Raw genomic sequence first — 24,691 nt, 5'->3', positions numbered from 1 at the left:
GAACGAACGGCGAGCCAAAACGCTTCGTCCGGTAGGACGACCGACCGACGATCCACCAAGACCGTGGTCCGGCTCAGTGATGCATGGCGGCAATGGTCGGGCGAGCCATGTCGTCGCAGACCTCACTGCTGCTCCAACCCGACTGCACTGGTGCCGCATCGCAACTCCTCGACTGGCAGGTCCGGACTGCACTCCAGACGCGTTCCAACTGACTGGGAGACCTGAAGTCGCTATCCGAACTCGCGACCGAAACTGGCTTACGACAGACAACGACCGGGAAGTAACAGCAGTCGAGAAAGATACTACGAGAGGGGATGTATCGATACGCGCTGCTAGCGCCGGTCACGGTAAGGCAAAGCTGCAACTCAGTGACAGTAGTAATTTAAATTAACGTAGTGAGGTGGAAGTAGGTTGAAAAGAGAGTGTAAAATACGTGATGGCGGGAACACGAGCCACGGACGGCTCAACATCCTGTTGCATTGTGTGTTTCACAAACATGCCATGTTAATATTAAGTGGAGAGTATATTGCACATTCAGCACAGGTTCGTCAAAAATAAAATTACAAACAGGTTTGCTACAATTAAAAATACACGCCAGGTGGAACTTGGCATGTTTATGTATGGGGGCTATTCGCAAAGTAAGTTCCGATCGGTCGCGAAGAGGAAACTACAATGAAATTTTGCACAGAAGTGTTGTTTAGTGTCTACTATGCCTGTCGATCGCTGCACCTCGCTGTTCTCACTTCTGAGGGCACAGTGAGCACGTAAAGATACCTAGGAAATAGCGTCTCCCGCCAAGTATGAGGAACTGGTAAAAGATTTCGCCTGATGCCATGCAGTCCACATAACATATCTGTCATGCGTTTCGTTCTTCATGACAATTCTCTGGTGCACTCTCCAGAGCCAATGAAGATTTTCCTGCAGCGTTTTCGATGGGACGTATTTGATCACCCACAACACAGCCCGTAATTGGCTCGTCCTGGGTTTCATCTCTGCTCACATGAACCGTTGGCTATGAAGACAACATTTGGGCACAGACAACGAGCTGTAGACGAGCGTAGAGAAAGGGCGGAAGGCAGAGGGGGCTGCCTTCTATGACGAGGGTATTGGAAAGTCGGTACAACACTAAGACAGATGTCTAAGTCGGAGCAGCGACTACAACTGAAAATAACATGTTTTTAAAGGTTTCAGGAATTACTGCAACCAATCACCGTTTTTTCTTCAATTTTTATTTATTCATGACCGGTTTTGAATCGCCAGGCGATTCATCAGACGATACGTTTTAGTTTGGAGTATTGTGGGGGTCGTGCATCTGTGGCAAATACAGAGAATACAGGATAGTATACATATGTTGAGGGGAGGGGGGAAGGGGGGAGAAGGAGGGAGGGAGGGATGGGAGGGGGGAAGAGAGAGAGAGAGGGAGAGAGAGAGAGAGAGAGAGAGAGAGAGGGAGGGAGATTGTGTATGTGTAAAAAAAAGTGGTAGGGAGGATGGTGTTTAGGTGTGGTATGAGCTAGGTGGGGAATGGGTATGAGAGTGGATGAGTAACTTCAGTTTACACTTTCTGTATGTATTCTTTGTTCCTTTTACCTGCCTAGGTAGCGAAATAAAACTTTTATCCATTCTGGTTTTGGAACACTGCGACCGTCTTGTTAAAGGTTTCAGAAATTCCTGCAATAAGTCGCCTTTTTTTCTTCAGTTTTTATTTATTCCTGACCGTTTTCGAATCGCCTAGTGATTCATCATCCGATGATTCAATTTAGTTTCTTTTAAAAAAAGTTTTTTGATTTTCATTATGGTTTCCATTTCGCGACGGATCGGAACTTACTTTCCGAATAGCTCTCGTATATAGCACTCCTTTGATACTTGCCAGCTGCTAAAATCCGCAATATGAAGTAGAAGTGCACATTTATACTAATGTTTACATTCTTAATTCGGTTCTAAATATCGGTGGATGTATGACATATGTCATGCACATTACTCGGTCGACTTTCCAGCTTCGCTGATGCAACTTGTAACACCCTGCCGTTACAGGACTACGAATTAATGCGCGTAACACGGCAGTGTGTGACGAAACTATGTCGTAGCGTGAGGAACAGCGTGCTGAAACCCAGTTTCTGACCGCAGGAAACCTTCGCCCATACAGGGAACAAACACTCTTTGCTTCAGCGTGGCAATGCAAGACCACACATCAACATTACGACATCTGGCTCCTTCGGTTCACTGTCATCGATCATTCTCCGAACAGTCCTGACTTGGCCCCATCCGACTTCAATCTCTTTCAGAAACTCGAAGGACACCGTCGAAGACTTCACTTTGATAGTAGCGAAGCGGTGCAAGCAAACATGAGTTTGTGGTCAAAAAGGTCAAACATTCTACAGTGTCTGTATCAACAAACTGATCTCTCGTTGGGAGAAATGCTTTCGGCGTGAAGGTGACTATGTTGAGAAATAAAAGTGTAGGCATGAAGAATAAAGATGTAGAATGCTAATAAAGTTTGTTTTATTTAAAAATCTTTAAGAGTTTTCACATAAAAAATTCGGAGGCATTACTTTTCGACACGCCTTCGTAGTGTGTGACTGAGGTATGTAATTTTACAAAAATGATGTCGTAATGTTGTCTTTGTTTGCAGGTAAACATATGCAATCCTGGTTAACACTGAAATCTCCACGCTAGAGTACCGCCAGGAGAGGCACAACTAAATGGCGCAGCTCGTTAATTCAGGGGAGTATTGTGCGTAATTAGTTTTCTATACTGCAAGGTTTCACCCTAGCTTCGATGTTATCCATTCTGCACATTTAGCAAGCAGTAAAGGAAACCAAAGAAAAATTTGAAGTAGGGATTAAAGTACAGGGAGAAGAAACAGAAACTTTGAGGTTTGTCGATGACACTGCAATTCTGTCAGAGACAGCAAAGGACTTGGAACAGCAGTTGAAAGGAATAGACAGTGTCTTGAAAGGAGGGTATAAGATGAACATCGACAAAAGCAAGACAAGGCTAGTGGAATGTAGTCTAGTTAAATCATGTGACGCAGAGAGAATCAGATTAGGAAACAAGAGAATGTCGTACACAAGTTTTGCAATTTGAGCAGCAAAATAACGAAGGCCGAAGTAGAGAGGATATAAAATGTAGACTGTCAGTGACAAGAAAAGCGTTTCTGAAGAAGAGATATTTGTTAACATCGAGTTCAGATTTAAGTTCAGGAAGTCTTTTCTGAAAGTATTTGAGTGGATTGTAGACATGTGTGGAAGAAAAACATGGGCGTTAAACAGTTTAGACAAAAGATGAAAAGATGCTTTTGAAAGGAACGCTTAAGATCAGATGGGTAGATGACGTAACTAATGAGGAAATACTATATACAAATGGGGAAAAAAGTTATTTGCGGGATAACCTGCCTAGCACAAGGGATCAGTTGACAGCATCAAGGGATCACCAATTTAGTATTGGAGTGAGATTTGAGGGGTTGAAAATCGTTGAGGGAGGCCAACAGACGAATACAGTAAGAAAATTTTAAGTATGTAGATTGCAAATCAATTTCAGTCTCTTCTACTACATTTTGAAAATGCAACGGTCTCCGCCTGTTGAGTTCGGCGAGTACACACACACATTTAAAAAGCCTGCCGAATCGAAAAAGCCGCGAATGTTGCAGCTTCTTCAGATCAATCCAGACGACTTCTTTAGCCGGGTAGTCACCAGGGACAAAAGAGTAAAGCAAGCAGTGGAAAAATATAGATTCACTACGGCGATGACCCAGTTTCGTCGAGCAAGGTGCGGTTGAGTGATTTTTGGGACTATCAGCGTGTGGTACTGTCAGGTTACACTGGTACGCGGCACAATATAGAAAAGTAACACGTCAGTAGAGCTCAAAGATTAGAAGAGTTACGAAGATAACGTACAGCTTTCACTGTGTCCGAAATTTTGATGTAAGTGCCTATCAAATTACGGTGTATGCAAAATGGAACACGAATGTCTCTAAGTACCAGATAATCAAATGGATGCATGCCATGAAAAATGTTGATGTAAATCTCTTAACTGACCCATACCCGTCATGCTATGTGTCTACAGGGTGTTCAAAAATTCAGTGCCCAAACTAAGAGGGATGATGACGGAGACAAAAAAAAAAAACATATTTCGTAAAGCAACCATGTGCCGGAAACGCATATTGTTGGAGTACTGAGTATACAGGAGGTTATTGTGTGTGATTGAGAGTAAAACGATGTTTAAAGGTTTTCCACTGCTTTATTTTTATGATCAATATTAAATCACAATGTGTGTTCGGAATGAGCACCATTGACATAAGCGCAGAGCCGTTATCGACGTAGCAAGGAGTCCCGTGTTCGCTGGGAAATGCGTAGTGTGTTCTGTACTGCAAGAACTCTTTGCAATCGACTCGGTCTCAGAGTCAAGACGCGTAGAATGCACCTCGGCTTTCATATAGTCCCAGAGAAAGTAGTCTAAGGAGGTGCGATTGGAGTATCTTGCAGGCCAATGTACAGGTCCTCCCCGGCCGATCCCTGACTGCCAAAAGTACTGGTTATTACTGCTCGGACTGGTTGTGTAAAGTGCATTGGCGCCCCATGATGCTGAAACCCCGCCCTAGTTCTGATATTTAGAGGTAGCTCATCCAGTAATGTCGGCAGGTGAACTTCCAGGACACACTGCACGTTGGCCACCTAAGTCGAGCAGGCAACATGTAAGGCCCCCGTAGATAGTCGCCCACGATACTGGCCCACATGTTCACTGCAGAAACGTCTCTGATGGCCTCGCACAACTGTAATACGTAGGTCTTTTTATCCGTCCACACATGCGAATTGTGACAACGTTGAACACAATGACTTTTATCTGCTCCACTTGTGTACTACGTAAACAATCTCAGTGCTGACGCAGTATGGGTTTCGAACACATGGTTGTGTTTTTTTCTTTCTTTTCTGTCTTGTCTCATCCTTATTAAATTGGGCACTGAAGTTTTGGACACACTGTAGTATTCAGAAGGCGACGAATATAGTGAGTGAGACTTAACGCAATTTCCCTAAATCTGTCCAGATGACGGCTGTAACGATTCTCTTAACACAGTGGCAGTGGATGCCATTCTTTTTATATAGAGATGCCTGTTGTCTTTTACTAGCGCAAGGTGCTGGTAGGATCAGCTTCGCGAAATATCTCTTTTCTGATTTCCTAAATGCCAAGGATGACCATGCAATTGGAGCCTACGTTCGCTTGCCTCGAAAAACTACCAAACACAAAATTTCTGGTTAGTGGGCCAAATTTGTTTAAATACAAATTAATTAAACCGATAATAAGTGCCACCACACATATATTTGATGATTTAATAAATACCAATCCATATATTGGATATACAGGCTGTTTCAAAAATGACCGGTATATTTGAAACGGCAATAAAAACTAAACGAGCAGCGATAGAAATACACCGTTTGTTGTAATATGCTTGGGACAACAGTACATATTCAGGCAGACAAACTTTCGAAATTACAGTAGTTACAATTTTCAACAACAGATGGCGCTGCGGTCTGGGAAACTCTATAGTACGATATTTTCCACATATCCACCATGCGTAGCAATAATATGGCGTAGTCTCTGAATGAAATTACCCGAAACCTTTGACAACGTGTCTGGCGGAATGGCTTCACATGCAGATGAGATGTACTGCTTCAGCTGTTCAATTGTTTCTGGATTCTGGCGGTACACCTGGTCTTTCAAGTGTCCCCACAGAAAGAAGTCACAGGGGTTCATGTCTGGCGAATAGGGAGGCCAATCCACGCCGCCTCCTGTATGTTTCGGATAGCCCAAAATAATCACACGATCATCGAAATATTCATTGAGGAAATTAAAGACGTCGGCCGTGCGATGTGGCCGGGCACCATCTTGCATAAACCACGAGGTGTTCGTAGTGTCGTCTAAGGCAGTTTGTACCGCCACAAATTCACGAAGAATGTCTAGATAGCGTGATGCAGTAATCGTTTCGGATCAGAAAAATGGGCCAATGATTCCTTTGGAAGAAATGGCGGCCCAGACCAGTACTTTTTGAGGATGCAGGGACGATGGGACTGCAACATGGGGCTTTTCGGTTCCCCATATGCGTCAGTTCTGTTTATTGACGAAGCTGTCCAGGTAAAAATAAGCTTCGTCAGTAAACCAAATGCTGCCCACATGCATATCGCCGTCATCAATCCTGTGCACTATTTCGTTAGCGAATGTCTCTCGTGCAGCAATGGTAGCGGCGCTGAGGGGTTGCCGCGTTTGAATTTTGTATGGATAGAGGTGTAAACTCTGGCGCATGAGACGATACGTGGACGTTGGCGTCATTTGGACCGCAGCTGCAACACGGCGAACGGAAACCCGAGGCCGCTGTTGGATCACCTGCTGCACTAGCTGCGCGTTGCCCTCTGTGGTTGCCGTACGCGGTCGCCCTACCTTTCCAGCACGTTCATCCGTGACGTTCCCAGTCCGTTGAAATTTTTCAAACAGATCCTTTATTGTATCGCTTTTCGGTCCTTTGGTTACATTAAACCTCCGTTGAAAACTTCGTCTTGTTGCAACAACACTGTGTTCTAGGCGGTGGAATTCCAACACCAGAAAAACCCTCTGTTCTAAGGAATAAACCATGTTGTCTACAGCACACTTGCACGTTGTGAACAGCACACGCTTACAGCAGAAAGACGACGTACAGAATGGCGCACCCACAGACTGCGTTGTCTTCTGTATCTTTCACATCACTTGCAGCGCCATCTGTTGTTGAAAATTGTAACTACTGTAATTTCGAAAGTTTGTCCGCCTGAAAATGTACTGTTGTCCCAAGCATATTGCAACAAACGGTGTATTTCTATCGCTGCTCGTTTAGTTTTTATTGCCGTTTCAAATATACCGGTCATTTTTGAAACACCCTGTACAATAATCATGATAAACTTCATTGGAACGTTATTAAGGTGAGGTGCAAACTGACTGATTTCAACGATCCTGACTAGGAAGCTAAATGCCGCTTTTAGCTATAATAGCAACGAATTTAGCAATAATTAGCATTTATTTCCTCATTAAAAGTAACACACACATAGATGTTAAGTTAAAACACAGTTACTTGGAATGCAGGCGCGTGAATCTCGACACATGGTACATTACATAACGCAACAACTGGGCCGACACGTGTGGGGAAAGTCTGCTAAGTTACTGGTTACGATTTATCAAGATCACACACACCACATTCACACTGATCGCTCACACAGCGAAAGATAGAATGCGGAGGAAAGCATCCCTACTCCACGTGTAAGCTCGCTCAGTTAGAGTGCGACTGGCTTTAGCGGTCAATTTCGAAGTGCAAATCCTACTTCTGAAATTCCGTAAAAATCAGCAATTCTGTAATTAAATTTACCAAACCTGTGCACATCTAGTCCCGCGATGAAACTGAAGGTTCAGTTCCAACACGGGAGGTGTTTACGTCGAATTGGAGCCTCGTGGTTTACAAAGAAACGGACGTGGTGCAGCAGAGTACAGGCTACTAAGTCCGTAGGCACGAAATACAAATTGGACGATAAATTAATAAAATTTAACAGAAGCTTTCCACAACGCACACGACACATTCATACTAACATTCAACTAACTAAAACTGTACATCATTTGGTGATACCGCTCCTCCACGCCAGGTTGCAGCTGCACAAAAGATCTCATCGAATAAACTGAATACTAACGAAATTAATACCGTTCCCTGACTGAAATAATTGATGCGTAGACTTGGCCACTGTTTCTATGTTTCGATACAGTGTATCGATACCTGGAACTGTTTCAGTGTTTCGGAACGGCTATGGTTCACTGTTTCGAAACAGTGGTGTTTCATTCCGCCCTTGTCTCGGATCTCGAGCCACACACAGAAACTGTATCGTTGTTTCAAAATAAGACTGTTTCAGTCCACCTGCGCCTGGAACGGACTAATTGTATCGAAACAGTGATGTTTCATTCCGCTCTGTGTCGGACGAGATTCGGGCTCGGCACAGGTACTGAAACACAACATACCACTTCATGAAACACTTTCAAGAGTGTTGAAATCTTTTGACAAGCAATAGCATGAAGCTCAAGATACCCGAAAATAAAGCTTCGTTTCTAGCTGAATGTCCTATTCCGAAATGGTGTAACATCTGCTTTATAAACACTAACCAAACAATAAAACAACGCATACTATTCGCATTCAAAATAATAAATATGTGAAAATCATTCAGTTAAATTACACTTTTTTTATAACATACGCTTCTCTGTTCATGTACAGTAATCATATTAAGAAACGCAAGTAAGACTACAACATTTTAAATAAAAAAAGGCGTAGAGTGACAGTTATTAGACATGTATATAAATTTGATGTAGGTATAATTGCAAGCAATCTGTTTGACATATCACTGATAGTGTAATGGTGAACGGGAAGCATCGTAAATTCATAGTAACGGTTCGAAACACCTTGAAACACAATTTTTTTCTGTTATATTTTGTTATTTATTCGAATTATTTGGCGTTATTTGTGAGTCTATAGTCGCTGTGCCTATTATCCACAATGATTCCCTTTGTGTGCATGGAAATAAGCAGGATGGGTATATTAGCCATACTAATGGAATGTGGGAATCCCAGTAGCATATCTGTTGTTTCTGCAGTTTGCTCCCACCTCCAGTTCCGTTCGTGGTGGTTCTTCTGTCTTCAGCTAAGGCTTTCCACAGCCAATTGAAAAGTATGAAAGTCACATGACACAAAAGCAGCGCATTTGCTGCAGGAAATACGAAACTGCCAAGACACCTAAGTGATAGTTTCATACTTTCTGCGATATGATTAGCGCTCTCGCACCTCATTTGTGTTTATATGGACATACTTATACAGTAGACATGCAAGATGATAAAATGTGTAGGTTTATTAGATTACAAAACAAACTGTTTCACTGTTTCGAAACACCGTATCGAAACATTACATTGTACTGTTTCATTTGTTTCGAAACTTTTACGTGCTTCAGTTTGCCCATCTCTATTGATGCGGCATGATTACCAATGCCAGATACCAGAGTGACTACTGGAAATTGAAACAAAGCTCACTCTTACATAGTTCAACTTAGCACATAGAGATACAACTGGGAGCATCCTTACTCACCAGCGTCCTAGGGAAGAGTAAAACTAACTCTTCCCCCTATCCGGAAGGGCCCAGAGTGCGTAAGCAGTTCCTGCCCGTACCAACCTCACAATGGATGCTGACCAGTAGTCACTAATGTCTCTCTGACCCAATGTAACCGTATTCAAATCTCTACACAAAAGTCGGCTGAACTTCCCTTAACATTCAAGGAAACCTCCTGGCAACAGAGGAAACCCGAAGTGCCAGCTACAAAATGGTTCAAATGGCTCTGAGCACTGTGGGACTTAACATCTGTGGTCATCAGTCCCCTAGAACTTAGAACTACTTAAACCTAACTAACCTAAGGACATCACACACATTCATGCCCGGCCAGCTACAGACAAACCACACAAACATACTAGCATACGACAGTGGGTACACACATACATACAGAACAGAGTTATGAATTTGAAACTGAAAAAGACATTCTCTTCTGGCGTTGAAATGCAGCTGTAATTTCACGCACATTCATCCATCTACCTCTCTAGGAATAATCATACTGAACATTTGAGTCATTAAGAAATTAAGAACTATAGCAAAACCGAATGTCGATTCCTAGGATCAAGGGAACGGCTGATATATATATATATATATATATATATATATATATATATATATATATATATATATATATATATATATATATACAGGGCTATTACAAATGATTGAAGCGATTTCATAAACTCACTGTAGCTCCATTCATTGACATATGGTCACGACACACTACAGATACGTAGAAAAACTCATAAAGTTTTGTGCGACTGAAGCCGCACTTCAGGTTTCTGCCGCCAGAGCGCTCGAGAGCGCAGTGAGACAAAATGGCGACAGGAGCAGAGAAACCGTATGTCGTGCTTGAAATGCACTCACATCAGTCAGTCATAACAGTGCAACGACACTTCAGGACAAAGTTCAACTAAGATCCACCAACTGCTAACTCCATTCGGCGATGGTATGCGCAGTTTAAAGCTTCTGGATGCCTCTGTAAGGGGAAATCAACAGGTCGGCCTGCAGTGAGCGAAGAAACGGTTGAACGCGTGCGGGCAAGTTTCACGCATAGTGATTTGAAAGATTCAGTGTTTAAACCTCCTCTACCAAGAAACGTGCCAGAACTGCGAGCTCGCATCAACAATGCTTTCGAACTCATTGATGGGGACATGCTGCGCCGAGTGTGAGAGGAACTTGATTATCGGCTTGATGTCTGCCAAATCACTAAAGGGGCACATATCGAACATTTGTGAATGCCTAAAAAAACTTTTTGAGTTTTTGTATGTGTGTGCAAAGCATTGTGAAAATATCTCAAATAATAAAGTTATTGTAGAGCTGTGAAATCGCTTCATTCATTTGTAATAACCCTGTATATATATTGAAACGTCCCCTTTGGAAACTTTTAAATGATTGTGCTGGTAAACCTCTTACGTTATTTGATTTTCAAACAGCTGAGCAGAACCGAACGTACTAAGACACTTCTCTCTTTACTTATTCTGATCAACACTAAACTGACACACAATATTTTTAGCGCAACGCAGTCTGACTTTCAATAATCCCTACAAAAGAATGGCTCTGACTAACAATAACCTATACGTTTCATGAACCACTTACCTCACAAAAATCTTCGTTACCCGAACTACTGCAATACAGCGAGAGCCAATACTGCCAGCTAAATAAAAAGACACACGTCCAGATCGTCCGCTCTCAAAATTCTGCCATCTCTCTCCGCACATCCGTCACTGCTGGCGGCTCACCTCCAACTGCGCAACTCTACGCGGTACGCGCTGTTCACATCCAACTGCCCAACACTACAATAGCAAATATTCCAACAATGCAAACCAGCCACAGACTGCACACAGCACAGTCAGTGATTTTCATACAGAGCGCTACGTGGCGTTACCAAGATAAAAACCTAAACATTCTATTTACAATATATATATATATATATATATATATATATATATATATGTGTGTGTGTGTGTGTGTGTGTGTGTGTGTGCCTACATGGCGGATGTATAAATTGTTCTTTCTATCAGATCGCTAAACTTAGCAGGTAGTGTGACGACATGATGGAGAAACGTAATTAGGCGGCCCGTGAACTCTGACGCTGTCCCTTCCGCTTCGTTCTAAACTTGTCGGCGGACTCCTTCTTCATCCGTGCACGCACACAGAAAAATTAATTCAGTTTTGAACTCATAACGTTCGGGTTTGACGGTGTTAGTAAGCCCTCTTTTAATCAGCGGCGTTACGATTTATCGCGGACACCGGTTCCGAGGACCCCCTTTTCCCCTTTGTTATCTTTACCCCCAGAACGCCTGCTTAATTTGGACAGTAAATCCTTTTAAATGAATCAGGAACGTCCGCAGATGGCTCTACTCTGTACCGGCCGAACCGTGAGGCCCCTGAGCTGGATGTCACGCGAGAATAACCGAAACCGCTTCACTTTTAAATGGCTCAACTTCTGACGTAAATAAGGCTATAAACAAATGCGTCAAGTAAAAACTTTCAAAAACCCGTAAAGCACTTTGCAGGACGTAAGGGCAGGGCACGCGGCGTGGCGGGCCGTTTGTTCCGCCGGCGCTGATATATCGGGCGGCCCCATTGTGGACCGGGCGAGTCGGCCGCTGATTTATCGGTCGCGCAGCGCCCACCCGACCGACCGACCGACCGACCGGCCGGGATCGGGAAGGCCTCCCGGGACTCCCCACCTGGCTGCAGCACCCCTGGTGCGACAATTATCTCCGTAATGGGCCGCCGTCACGTGAAGCAGGGAGGTGCGACGGCGTGGCCACGTGATAATCGACTAAGGCTATGCTCACACGGGACGAGAAAACGTTCCGGACGAGGAAATGGGCAAGTTCTACGACGTCACAGCGTACAACTTTACGTTCCGCATAGGGATGGCTGTTATCGCTGAAACAATCGGTTCTCGGTTATATCGCTTTGTTTGAACTTTCAGCTTAACCCGAATGTTAAAACCGCTCAAAATAACCGTTTCCTGAAAAAAAAAAGAAACGACTTTCGGTATTTTACTCCAACTATTTCCTGTTATAAAAGTGGAAATTGAGCGAAGATCGAAAATATTTGACTCAGTTTCAGGACAAATAGAATCAAAATATTGAATTAAGTAGTTTAATCAAAGAAAACGTAGTCCTCCGTTAACTGCTTTTCTCGGCAAGTGGTAAGCGGTTGAATACTACTGTAAGTAGGCTGTTTAGGTTTTTATGTTGGTAACGTCACCTAGCGCTCTGTATGAAAATCACTGGCTGTGCTGTGTGCAGCCTGTGGCTGGTTGGCATTGTTGGAATATTTGCTATTTTAGTGTTGGGCAGTTGGATGTGAACAGTGCGTAGCGTTGCACAGTTGGAGGTGAGCCGCCAGCAGTAGTGGATGTGGGAAGAGAGATGGCAGAGTTTTGAGAGCGGACGATCTGGACGTGTGTCTGTCAGAAAAACGAAATTTGTAAGACTGCATGTCATGAACTGATATATATTTGAACATTATTAAGGTAAATACATTGTTTGTGGTGTATCAAATTCTTTCATTTACTAACTATGCCTATAAGTAGTTAGTGCCTTCAGTAGTTAGAATCTTTTATTTAGCTGGCAGTAGTGGCGCTCGCTGTATTGCAGTAGTTCGAGTAACGGAAGATTTTTGGTGAGGTAAGTGATTTGTGAAAGGTATAGGTTATTGTTAGTCAGGGTCATTCTTTTGTAGGGGTTATTGAAAGTCAGACTGCGTTGCGCTAAAATATTGTGTGTCAGTTTAGTGTTGATCAGAATAGGTATAGAGCTAAATGTCTGAGTACGTTCAGTTCTGCTCAGCTGTTTGAAAATCAAATAATGTAAGAGGTTTATCAGCACCGTCATTCATAAATTTTTCTAAGGGGACGTTTCGTACTACAAAAGATGACCAATATTCTCCCATTGATTGTAATTTTTTGAACTCTGCTCAGAAGTAGCGTTGTCATCGAGGATCCTACCATTATTTGGGCATTGTCAATAGCCAATGCTAAAGCGTGAAAACTGAGGCTGGAGATGTTTCATGTTCATTTGTCCGTTTTCAAGAGCTACAGGCATACTACGTACAGACAGAAAACAGGTCAGCTAGTTTCTATTTATATTGAAAACTACTCTCAAGAGCCAAAGATACTGGTACAACTGCCTAATATCGTGTAGGACCCCAGCGAGCACCCAGAAGTGCCGCAACACGACGTGGCATGGAGTAGACTAATGTCTGAAGTAGTGCTGGAGGGAAATGACACCACGAAACTTGCAGGGCTGTCCACAAATCCGTAAGAACGGAGATCTCTCTCGTTGCAAGGCATCCCAGATATTCTCAAAAAATGGTTCAAATGGCTCTGAACACTGTGGGACTTAACTTCTGAGTTCATCAGTTCCCTAGAACTCAGAACTACTTAAACCTAACTAACCTAAGGACATCACACACATCCATGCCCGAGGCAGAATTCGAACCTGCGACCGTAGCAGTCCGGCGGTTCCAGACTGTAGTGCTTAGAACCGCTCTGCCACCCCGGCCGGCTATTCTCAATAATGTTTGGTGGCCAGCAGAAGTGTTTAAATTTAAAAGAGTGTTTCTGGAGCCACACTGGAGTATGGGGTGTCGCATTGTCCTGCTGGAATTGCCCAACCCCATTGGAATGCGCAATGGACATGAATGGATGCAGATGACCAGATAGGGTTCTTACGTACGTGTCACCTGTCAGAGTCGTATCTAGACATATCAGGGGTCCCATATCACTCCAACTGCCCACGCCCCACACCATTACAGAACCTCCACCAGCCTTAACAGTCCCCTGATGACATACAGGGGCCATGGATTCATGAGGCTGCCTCCATACTCGTACACGCCCATCCGCTCTATAAAATTTGCAACGAGACTCGTCCGACCAGGCAACATATTCCCAGTCACTAACAGTCCAATGTCGGTGTTGACGGGTCCAAACGAGGAGTAAAGCTTTGTGTCTTGCAGTCATCAAAGGTGTACACGAGTGGGCCTTCGGCTCCGAAAGCACATATCGATGATATTGCGACACATGTTGATGGCCCAGCATTGAAATCTGCTGCAATTTACGGAAGGGATTCACTTCTGTCACGTCGAATGATTTTCTTCTTTCGTCGTTGGTCCCGTTCCTGCAGAATATTTTTCCGGCCGCAGCGATGTCGGAGATTTCATGTTTTATCGGATTCCTGATATTCACGGTGGACTCGTGAAACGGTCATACGGAAAAATCCCCACTTCATCGCTACGTCGGAGATTATGTGTCCCAGCCGGCCGCGGTGGTCTAGCGGTTCTAGGCGCTCAGTCCGGAACCGCGTGACTGCTACGGTCGCAGGTTCGAATCCTGCCTCGGGCATGGATGTGTGTGATGTCCTTAGGTTAGTTAGGTTTAAGTAGTTCTAAGTTCTAGGGGACTGATGCCCACAGATGTTTAGTCCCATAGTGCTCAGAGCCATTTGAACCATGCTGTGTCCCATCGCTCGTGCGCCGACTATAACACCACGTTCAAACTCACTTAAATCTAGATAACCTGTCATTGTAGCAGCAGTAACGGATCTAACAACGGCGCCAGACACTTGTTGTCCTATACAGACGTTGTCGACCGCAGCACCTCTGTATTTGAATACGCATGCCTACACTAGTTTCTTTGGCGCTTCAGTGTATGAACGAATTGCTAAGTTTTTAGTTTTCTCCGTAAATGACCTCGTTGGTCGAAAATTACACTTTGCTGATACCACACTTCGTAAAATACTTCCAGACAAGGGATGCTGCCATTCTGTAATGCAACTAACGTATAAACAACAGCGAGAAGCTACCATATAAATCAGATGAGGCAAGACTCACACACTGGTAAGAGGTACATTATCGTCTCTGCAATACTGTACCAATTCTTACGCCACATTTTCGTTGCTCGTTTCTGTCCGCATTGTTATTAAAATAGCAATCACCGCATTTCCCATTTCAATAACAACGCAATATTTGAAAGCAATGGAAATTTTACGAATAAAAATTATTCGTCTTTTTAAAGGTTTATTTAGAAACCAAAAATTTTGTTACTGTTTCAGTGGGTAATTGGTATTTCAGTTTTTCACCCAGTTATCAGTAAAAAATAAAGACTCTTGCTATAACCGAGACCAAACAAATATCGAAAAATACCGGTTATTCAGCGCTAAAGTACCGGTATCGGTTTTAACCTATCGGTTTCTCCTACCCGTAGTTCCTCAGCATTCCGCAACGTGACGGGGTGAATAAGTCAATTTGGATTTGTGCATTGTGAAGGGTAAAATGGCGTTCTACGAGACAAGCAAATCTTGGGGGACGACATATTAATTTTCGTAGTTTTCAGATGAAGGCCATATTTTGTGGGTTTTACATTATAATTCACGTTCTATATTTATATGCTGTTTCAAAGCAACATATTGAAAATTTCTCGAAAATGCGTCGCTACTGAGACGATACACTCCTATAAAATATGGGAAACGCCATATTGCTATTTAAAGTACTGTTGTATTTGGTTGTTTACGTATTGTAACTTGCGAATTATGAAACATGGCATTTCAGGGTATGGTACACTGAAGATATCAAATACGCACTGTACTCAGTATCATTTGTTACAGCGGAATGTCTATTAATAACATATCGACAATTAAAGCCTTCACGAAACTGTAACAGCAAAGACTTACGTGTGTAATACAGAAGTTCAGTGCGATGTATCAGACAGAGGTCCACAGTTAATCAACATACGTCGCGTGTAGCTGGTTCGCGTCTTGCTATGCGCAAATATTTCCTAAATGATTCTGGGGTTTTCTCATTAATTTAAAAGAAGCGGGTTCTGTAATATGTTATGATACGTAAATATAAGAGGGCCCGCTCTTAGGTGCGAGTGTGTTCGGGTTTGCGAACATGCGAGCGAACATGGACTAACAAACTGCACGATTGCTTTCTATGTCACTTCCTTATTCGGTCACAATTCAGTATATATTTATTCATCCAAAAAGTGTTCTGGACTCTTGGATACATGTTTCATTTGTATTTTTTATGCCGGCCGCTGTGGTCGAGCAGTTCTAGGCGCTACATCTGGAACCGCGCGACCGCTACGGTCGCAGGTTCGAATCCTGCCTCGGGCATGGATGTGTGTGATGTCCTTAGGTTAGTTAAGTTTAAGTAGTTCTATGTTCTAGGGAACTGATGACCTCAGAAGTTAAGTCCCATAGTGATCAGAGCCATTTGAACCATTTTTTGAATTGTTTATGATTATGTGCACAATCTCTCTTGCTCTCACACATACACACACACACTCACACACACACACACACACACACACACACACACACACACACACACACACTTGTATGAAGTTCAGAAAATGTAAGATAAAATTGCAGTAAATAAATGATTTTTTTTTTCGCTATATGTATGAGAGACCGTGCACTGCTTGTTGTAGAATGTTTTACAGTTTCTTGTTTAAAGCCTTTTATTTCACATGTTCTAAAAATTTTGCTAGTAAATGGAAGGATTGATCTAGTTACGAAAGATCTTAACGTTTTACTAAAATGTGAGAAGATGAAATAAGTTTTGTCTTATGTGGAAGATTTTTGTAAATTTGTGTCGCACTATTTGTACAGGCTGATTTCTTTCTTGACTGTGTGCTGTCACCGCCAGACACCACACTTGCTAGGTGGTAGCCTTTAAATCGGCCGCGGTCCGTTAGTATACGTCGGACCCACTATCAGTGATTGCAGACCGAGCGCCGCCACACGGCAGGTCTAGTCTAGAGAGACTTCCCTAGCACTCGCCCCAGTTGTACAGCCGACTTTGCTAGCGATGGTTCACTGGCTACATACGCTCTCATTTGCAGAGACGACAGTTTAGCATAGCCTTCAGCTACGTCATTTGCTACGACCTAGCAAGGCGCCATATTCAGTTACTATGTCTTCTGAACAGATAATATTGTGACTCATGTACCGTCAAGAGCGACGTTAAGCATTAATGGATTAATGTTAAGTATCAAACTAATTACGTCCGCTTTCTGAATTCTAATTCCTTGTCATGTTCCAGACCCCACGTCAGTATAGTCCTTCCCTCCTCACGCCAGCTTGCGTGAGCTAAAACGCGTGCATTTCGGCCTCCTCTAGTAACATGGTGTTGGCTCTTCTGCCAACACAACAGACTGGACATGGAAGTTCTGATTTTGCCTTATAATATGTTCATAGATATTGATGTTTTTGCTTATGTATGTGACTAGCATATGGGCAAAGGCTGAAATATGCGTTTTAATAGAGCTGACGTGGGCATTTTACACTCGTTCATTTTCGTGAACGAAGTGCGTGATTTGCGAATCAGGTACAGCCGACAACTGCCCCTGGAAAGTGCCGCTGTCGCAAGCGCGTTCCGTCTGACGCACCAGCTCGTTTCTCTGTGTACACCAACCACAATGTAGACCACATTTGGTTTATCGGTACAACGGAAGAAACAAGCAAAGTTGCAAATTTCATTTTTTTTTACTTGATGTGTAACTTCGGGTTCGGACCTGTTTTCAAATCATCCAGATAGTCAAAACCGTATTTCCAAAAATGTGAGACCGTCTCAAGATAACAAACGTTTGCTATAACAAAGTGGAAGTGAGCAGCCAGAGAGCATACAGATAAGAATAATCTGTATGCTCTGTAACTGCTCATTCGCACTTTGTTATACGTATATGGTTTTTATCTTGCCATGGTTTTTACATTTTTAAAAATAGCTTTTTGACTATCTGGATGATATGAAAATGGTTCCGGTCCCGATACTAGTCATCAAGTAAATAAAAGGGAAATTTGCAACATTGGTTGCTTTTTCCGTTGTATTGATTAGCACAGGATGCTACCCAGCAGTTACACTAGAATGCTGAACGTTCGTACGTATGGTGTGCTTTCCGATTATTGAGTGTTCAGTCAACCGCGTACACCACAAGAGGCTGAAGAGGATGCTAGCAGTGGGGTCGAAACATCGATCGTATAGAAGAATGTTTCAGCGTAAGTGCGCCTCCTGCCGCTTCAAAGTTCCGTCTGACGCACCAGCTCGTTTCTCTGTGTACACCAACCACAATGTAGACCACATTTGGTTTATCAGTACAACGGAAAAAACTAGCAAAGTTGCTTCATACGCTGACTTCATACGCCGACGGTACAGTATCATTCCGTCCAGGGTTCAAAGGACGACGCTATTCCCGTCCAGCAGCAGCAATACAGTCATCGTTTTTTGCAAAAGGCCTTCACAGACACATCACCTTCAGGCTCGCCCCAGCGCTCCAGCTCAGCAAATGGCGTACCTACCTGAAATGTTATATAAAAACACGCAATGTGGCCAATAGCACCATTCCGCTTTTAGAACTAATTAAAACAGTCCGTTTTGCTGCCACGCCCTGTATAATACTGGTACAATGTGTACCTTCCGCCACACACCGCATGGCGCGGTGTGGAGTATAGTTGCAATTGAAAATGCAAATTAAAACCTGAAACTCTAACTAAACTCCGTCCGAGCAGGTCTGGAAGACCCTAATGGTACTGAACAACCGCTGAATCGTCCTCAGCCGGCCGGAGTGGCTGAGTGCTTCAGTCTGGAACCGCGAGACCGCTACGGTCGCAGGTTCGAATCCTGCCTCGAGCATGGATGTGTGTGCTGTCCTTAAGTTAGTTAGGTTTAAGTAGTTCTAAGTTCTAGGGGACTGATGACCTCAGAAGTTGAGTCCCATAGTGCTCAGAGCCATTTGAACCCTTTTGAATCGTCCTCAGCCTACGGGCGTCACTTGATCCGGATATGGAGGAGCATGTGGTCTGCACACCGCTCTCCCGGCCGTACGTCAGTTTACGAGACTGCAGCCGCTACTTCTCGATCAAGCAGCTCCTTAATTGGCCTCACAAGGGCTGAGTGGACCCCGCTTGCCAACAGCGCTCGGCAGACCATACGGTCACTCATCCAAGTGTTTCCCAAACTCGACAGAGCTTAATTTGTAACTTTCAATATCAGTGAAATTCTACATCTACATCTACATTTATACTCCGCAAGCCACCCAACGGTGTGTGGCGGCGGGCACTTTACGTGCCACTGTCATTACCTCCCTTTCCTGTTCCAGTCGCGTATGGTTCGCGGGAAGAACGACTGCAGGAAAGCCTGCGTGCGCGCTCGAATCTCTCTAATTTTACATTCGTGATGTCCTCGGGAGGTATAAGTAGGGGGAAGCAATATATTCGATACCTCATCCAGAAACGCACCCTCTCGAAACCTGGACAGCGAGCTACACCGCGATGCAGAGCGCCTCTCTTGCAGAGTCTGCCACTTGAGTTTGCTGAACATCGCCGTAACGCTATACGATTACCAAATAACCCTGTGACGAAACGCGCCGCTCTTCTTTGAATCTTCTCTATCTCCTCTGTCAACCCGAAAGCAGTGTAGCTAAGATGTTATTTTATTTTATTTTGACGACAACCAGTTTCGGCACTCAACTATGTCATCTTCAGGACCAAATGCATCTCTCAAAATAAACGATAATGCCACACAGTGTCATATACCCCTGGATTTCGCGAATTCAGACCGTTTCATAAGTGCTTCATTCGAAGACTTGGTCAGTTGCTACCAAGTCTGCGAATGATGCACTTGTGAAACGTTTTGAATTCACGAAATCCAGGGATATATGGCACTGTATGACATTATCGTTTATTTTGAGAGATGCATATGGGCATGAAGATGGCACAGTTGAGTGCCGAAACTGATCGTCGTCAAAATAAAATAAAATAACATCTTAGCTACGCGCCTGTTGGAGAATTCCACTGATATTGACAAATACCTAATCAGCTGATGTCCCCTGTCCGTAATTGATCAACAGAGATTGAGCGCTTAATTTTGGTGATCTGACGGTAACAGGTGTTACCACTGCGACAAGGCCGTTTTCAAAATCTGAAGCGGATTAGATTTTTGCTACTTGAGGAGTCTAACAACCCTACCACAACAAAGGTCAAAAATTAATTATGATTGTAGTGTTGCTCACGCTGCTAAATATTGCATTTTCGGGCAACAACAAAGTTATATTATGTGGCAGGTGTCATTAGAGCACAGTTAATAAAGTCATTTCTTGAAATAATGGATAAACTAGGCACTCATCTTTTCGTGTTTCCCACGCTGGTCTCGTTGTGAACTCATGGCTTAATCGTTGAAAATCTAGGTAGTGATGATTCCAAGCTCGGATGCAAAGAGGCCTAGGTGTTATTCTGCGATATTCAAAAGTTTTATAGATGTGTTTCATAAACCATTCTTGAAGATTAAACTTTTGCAAGTTAGGACAATGGTGATGTAAAAAAGTAATCAGCACTTCGAATTTAAGTTACACTTCTTTTTTAAATACTTTTGTTGCAATATCACGTAACTCTTTCCAAAACATAACTTCACATTATAAAACATAGTTGAAAATATCTTCCTCACTGTTAAAGTTCACATTTCATAAACTGACTACAATTTGCGTCTTTTTAACATGACGACCAAAGCTTGACTCTCTAATAACCGCTTACGCGCCCAAAAATCAGAGTTACAAGAACGTCAATGATCATAGTGACAAAAGAAAGAATACACATAAGAATAATATCATTGCAATATATACATATCGATGTATCGAAGTACCTGTACATTAATGAAGTCAAATTTGAATGTTGTCACAGAAATATGTTAACTATTTTACAGAAACACAGTAGAATATTGCTGGTATCGAGAGGTTGAGGTGAGGTGCCGTAATGGTTACGTAATTCAAGTACCATTACAGGAGTTTCTCGAAAGACTCACAAATGGTACATTTGGAAATTGATTATTTCATACCTGATGTATGGAGGGGGCGGAATTATTGCAGTTGGTCATTACAAGCCCCCGAAGCCTTTAAGGAGAAAGCGAAATGCTCCTAAAGGTACGAGAAAGAGGTAACGGCATTGCACTGAACATCCGACTGCAATACTCACAATACGGATTTTACGGATGAACTTGGAGGCGTCGGACGATCTCCGGCGGCAATAAGCGACAACAGCGCTTCTGGAGGGCGAAGGACGAGCGATAAGGTAAGTTCTCCTGGATAGAAGCGAAGTGTTCACAGTGTGAGTCGGTAGAAATGGGTGGGGAGGGGGGAGTGGGAGAGAGGGAGGGCAGAATTGGAGCATAAAGTGCGCGGGGAGAGCCTGCGGGGCTGGAAGAAGGCCGTGGTGTGATGGCGGCCCGTTTGTCAGCTGTTTTGTCTCGCTTAAGTTGGCACCGCTTGTCACGAGAAACACTCATTATTTCAGCGCCGTTCGGGCCGGGCGCCCCACCTGCCGACGCGCGCTCGCCACCTCGCCTGCGGAGAGCTCTGCCGGGGGTGTTCCGCCCCCGCGCCGCCCCCAAGCAGTGCGCACTTTGTCTTCATCTCGGGATTCCGCTTAAGCGCCGTGGCGCGCCGTCGCGTCCTGCCGAAGAACAATGGCAGCCGGAGCCGCCAGCCGCGTCTTTATTAGAAGGCGAGCGCCGAGCCGCTGCTGGGGGAATCACCGCTCTCAGGGTGGCGGCACTGCGGCTGGTGCAGACAGCGGCGCTCGCCAGGTGTGGGGAACGCCTGCGGTGCGTTTTTGGCTTTGTACTCCAGTGTTTGCAACCGAGATCCTAAGCAAACAGGAAAGAAACCGAAACCTCTGCATAAAGAACCAAAACACCAGGTGATCAAAAATTCGGTATAAATTTGAAAACTGAATAAATCACGGAATAATGTAGATAGAGAGGTACAAATTGACACACATACTTGGAATGACATGGGGTTTTATTAGAACCAAGAAATACAAAAGTTCAAAAAATGGCCGACAGATGGCGCTTCATCTGATCAGAGTAGCAATTATTAGCATAACAAAGTAAGACAAAGCAAAGATGATGTTCTTTACAGGAAATCCTCAATATTTCCACCATCATTCCTCAACAATAGCTGTAGTCGAGGAATAATGTTGTGAACAGCAGTGTAAAGCATATCCGGAGTTATGGTGAGGCATTGGCGTCGGATGTTGTCTTTCAGCTCCCTAGAGATGTCGGTCGATCACGGAGGCCAAGCATGACGAAAGTGGCGGCTGAGCACACGATCATCACCAAACGACGCGCGCAAGAGATCTTTCACGCGTCTAGCAATATGGGGTGGTTCTAATAAAACCCCATGTCATTCCAAGCATGTGTGTCAATTTTTACCCCTCTATCTACATTATTCCGCGGTGTATTAAGTTTTCAAATTTATACTGACTTTTTGATCACCCGGTACGTTGCCCTTCGCACAAGGTGATTCAAAAGACTGTCAAAAACGGTAGAAACTGGTACAGGAGCCGACGTACAGTTACTTCGGATTAGGAACTTACGGTCTCGGAAGTAGTCTTCATTCGCTGGAAACTTTTTGTCAGGAACAACACTAACAGTCAATGCCCTCGTGCCTTCTTTACATTAGTGTTCAAATGCCGGCCACAACATTCAGTCCAGGCATAACATCTTCGCAGAAAATTCTGGTGCACGCTAAGATGGCAACCAGGCATCGCGCGATCCTCATCACACACTTCAAATATCCTGGCGACAAGTGCTTCTCTGTCGGAAACTCGTGATACTTAAAATAAGGGAAAAAAAAGAAGAAACAGGGTTCAGATCAGAAAAGCGAGATGGCCGTGCAGCTGGCCTACCCTCTCGATCAAACGCTTCGAATATACAAAGTGTTTCCCACTTCCGTTAGGACTGCTCCTGTGAGATTCCGAACTGCAACGCTATCTCGTGGCGAGTTGCGGTGTTACAATCCTCGAAGTTTCAAAAAACAGCTCTGTAGAGAGTAAAAGCGGTAGGCATCTTGGCTGTAAATGTAACAGTGCGTTTCTGACACTCGCCAGAAAATGGCAGTGGAGCAGTGAGGCAACAACAGGTTTTTTGAGTCCCCCGGCGTTTGTGGGCAAAACTTCGTAGAATTTGACCTGAATGGCGAGGGGCTGCTTCCTAGTTGCTCCTCCATGGCGACGCCTCGGCCCACAAAGCGAAGAGTGTGCACGAGTTTTTGTCCAGCAAATAGATCACAGTCCTGGGTCACCCATCGTATTAGTCGTATTTGCCCCAGCCGACTTCTAGTTGTTACAATGAAATGAACACGCTTAGCTGCTTACAGGCGTTGACACACGTCAACGGGGACAGATGAAAGTGTGTGCCCCGACCGGGACTCGAACCCGGGATCTCCTGCTTACATGGCAGACGCTCTATCCATCTGAGCCACCGAGGACACAGAGGATAGCGCGACTGCAGGGATTTATCTCTGGCACCCACATTCTCAACGTATTGTCCCGCACTACATTCGTAGTGCCCCCTCCCATTATACTCATTACTCGCGGCGCGTTGCTGCAGAGAAGAAAGAACAGATACCATCTTAGTATACAGGGTGTCCCAGCTATCTTGTCCTCCCAAAATATCTCTGGAACAATAACAGCTATTGGAATACGACTTTCACCGGTATCAATGTAGGCTGGGGCCCATGAATGTACATATTGGAAACATTCTAAAACGAAAGCATATGTGTTTTTAACACAAACTTATGTTTTTTTTAAATGGACCTCTTATATTTTTTCTTCAGCAATCCACAGAATGACAAAGCACATACACAATGGCGTTGATTGCATCGCAATATTCCCATTACATACCGAGATATTGAGACGCGAAGTTGACGCTTGAAACACCTGACATGGGCTGCTAGCGCACATCCTGAGGCTCAGGTGTCAACCCCATGCTGCCCGTGATCGCGATGTGATTGACGTGTGTAATCACACCTTCATACTTATCAAGAGGTCCGAAACGAATAGTACGGTCTGCTGCCATCAACTCTCATAAGCACATAATGGTTTCCCACTTGCACGTTTTACATATCTACGTATACAATATGAACCAGTACCGATCGGTGTACACCCGTCAGGTTGTCTTATTTATCCTGCACACCCAAAATAAGGTTTATCTAATGCATTATATGACCCATTGTGCCTGTCGCGCAGGACGTGGCTCTACCTAGTCAAGTGTCCAACGTAGTTCCCACTACTGCCACAGTTACCACTTCGCCTTGTTTATGATTTGCGACCCATGCAAAATCATGTACTCCACCACCCTCCGAGCATCCCATTTGTTGTTGCTTTGGCGTGCAGTACACCGCTTGCCAGTGTAGTCGTGCATCAGAGTAAGCTAGTGGCGGCACGGAGGTAGTACACATTGTGAATAAACGTTGTTGTGGAACTTATACTGTACAGTATAATGTACACACATGAAGATATGGTAGAAATGCTGCTGATCTATGGAGAATGTACGTTGACGGGAAATACGTTATGAGATTGCTTGTTTGTTGATAGTACTGTTAGCGAACATTATGATTATTAAGTTAATATGTCTATTTTCTACCCTACTCTACATACCTGTACTGTACCCTGTTGTAGGTGGACGAAATGCTGTTCAGGCAGAACGACTGTACAGAAGACGATTCCCTGACAAGCCATCGCCTTCG

At 43.9% G+C, this 24,691-nt stretch overlaps 1 non-coding gene across 1 annotated transcript; it reads right to left on the bottom strand.

Moving 5' to 3' along the window:
* Positions 1-23,357: 23,357 nt before the first annotated feature.
* On the bottom strand, positions 23,358-23,431 carry Trnat-ugu (transfer RNA threonine (anticodon UGU)). The gene has a single exon. It is a non-coding gene; the product is annotated as a tRNA-Thr (tRNA).
* Positions 23,432-24,691: the final 1,260 nt, after the last annotated feature.

Source organism: Schistocerca cancellata, chromosome 9 (genome assembly GCF_023864275.1).
Source record: "Schistocerca cancellata isolate TAMUIC-IGC-003103 chromosome 9, iqSchCanc2.1, whole genome shotgun sequence".
Lineage (NCBI taxonomy): Eukaryota > Metazoa > Arthropoda > Insecta > Orthoptera > Acrididae > Schistocerca > Schistocerca cancellata.
This window is presented reverse-complemented; position numbering and strand designations above follow the sequence as displayed.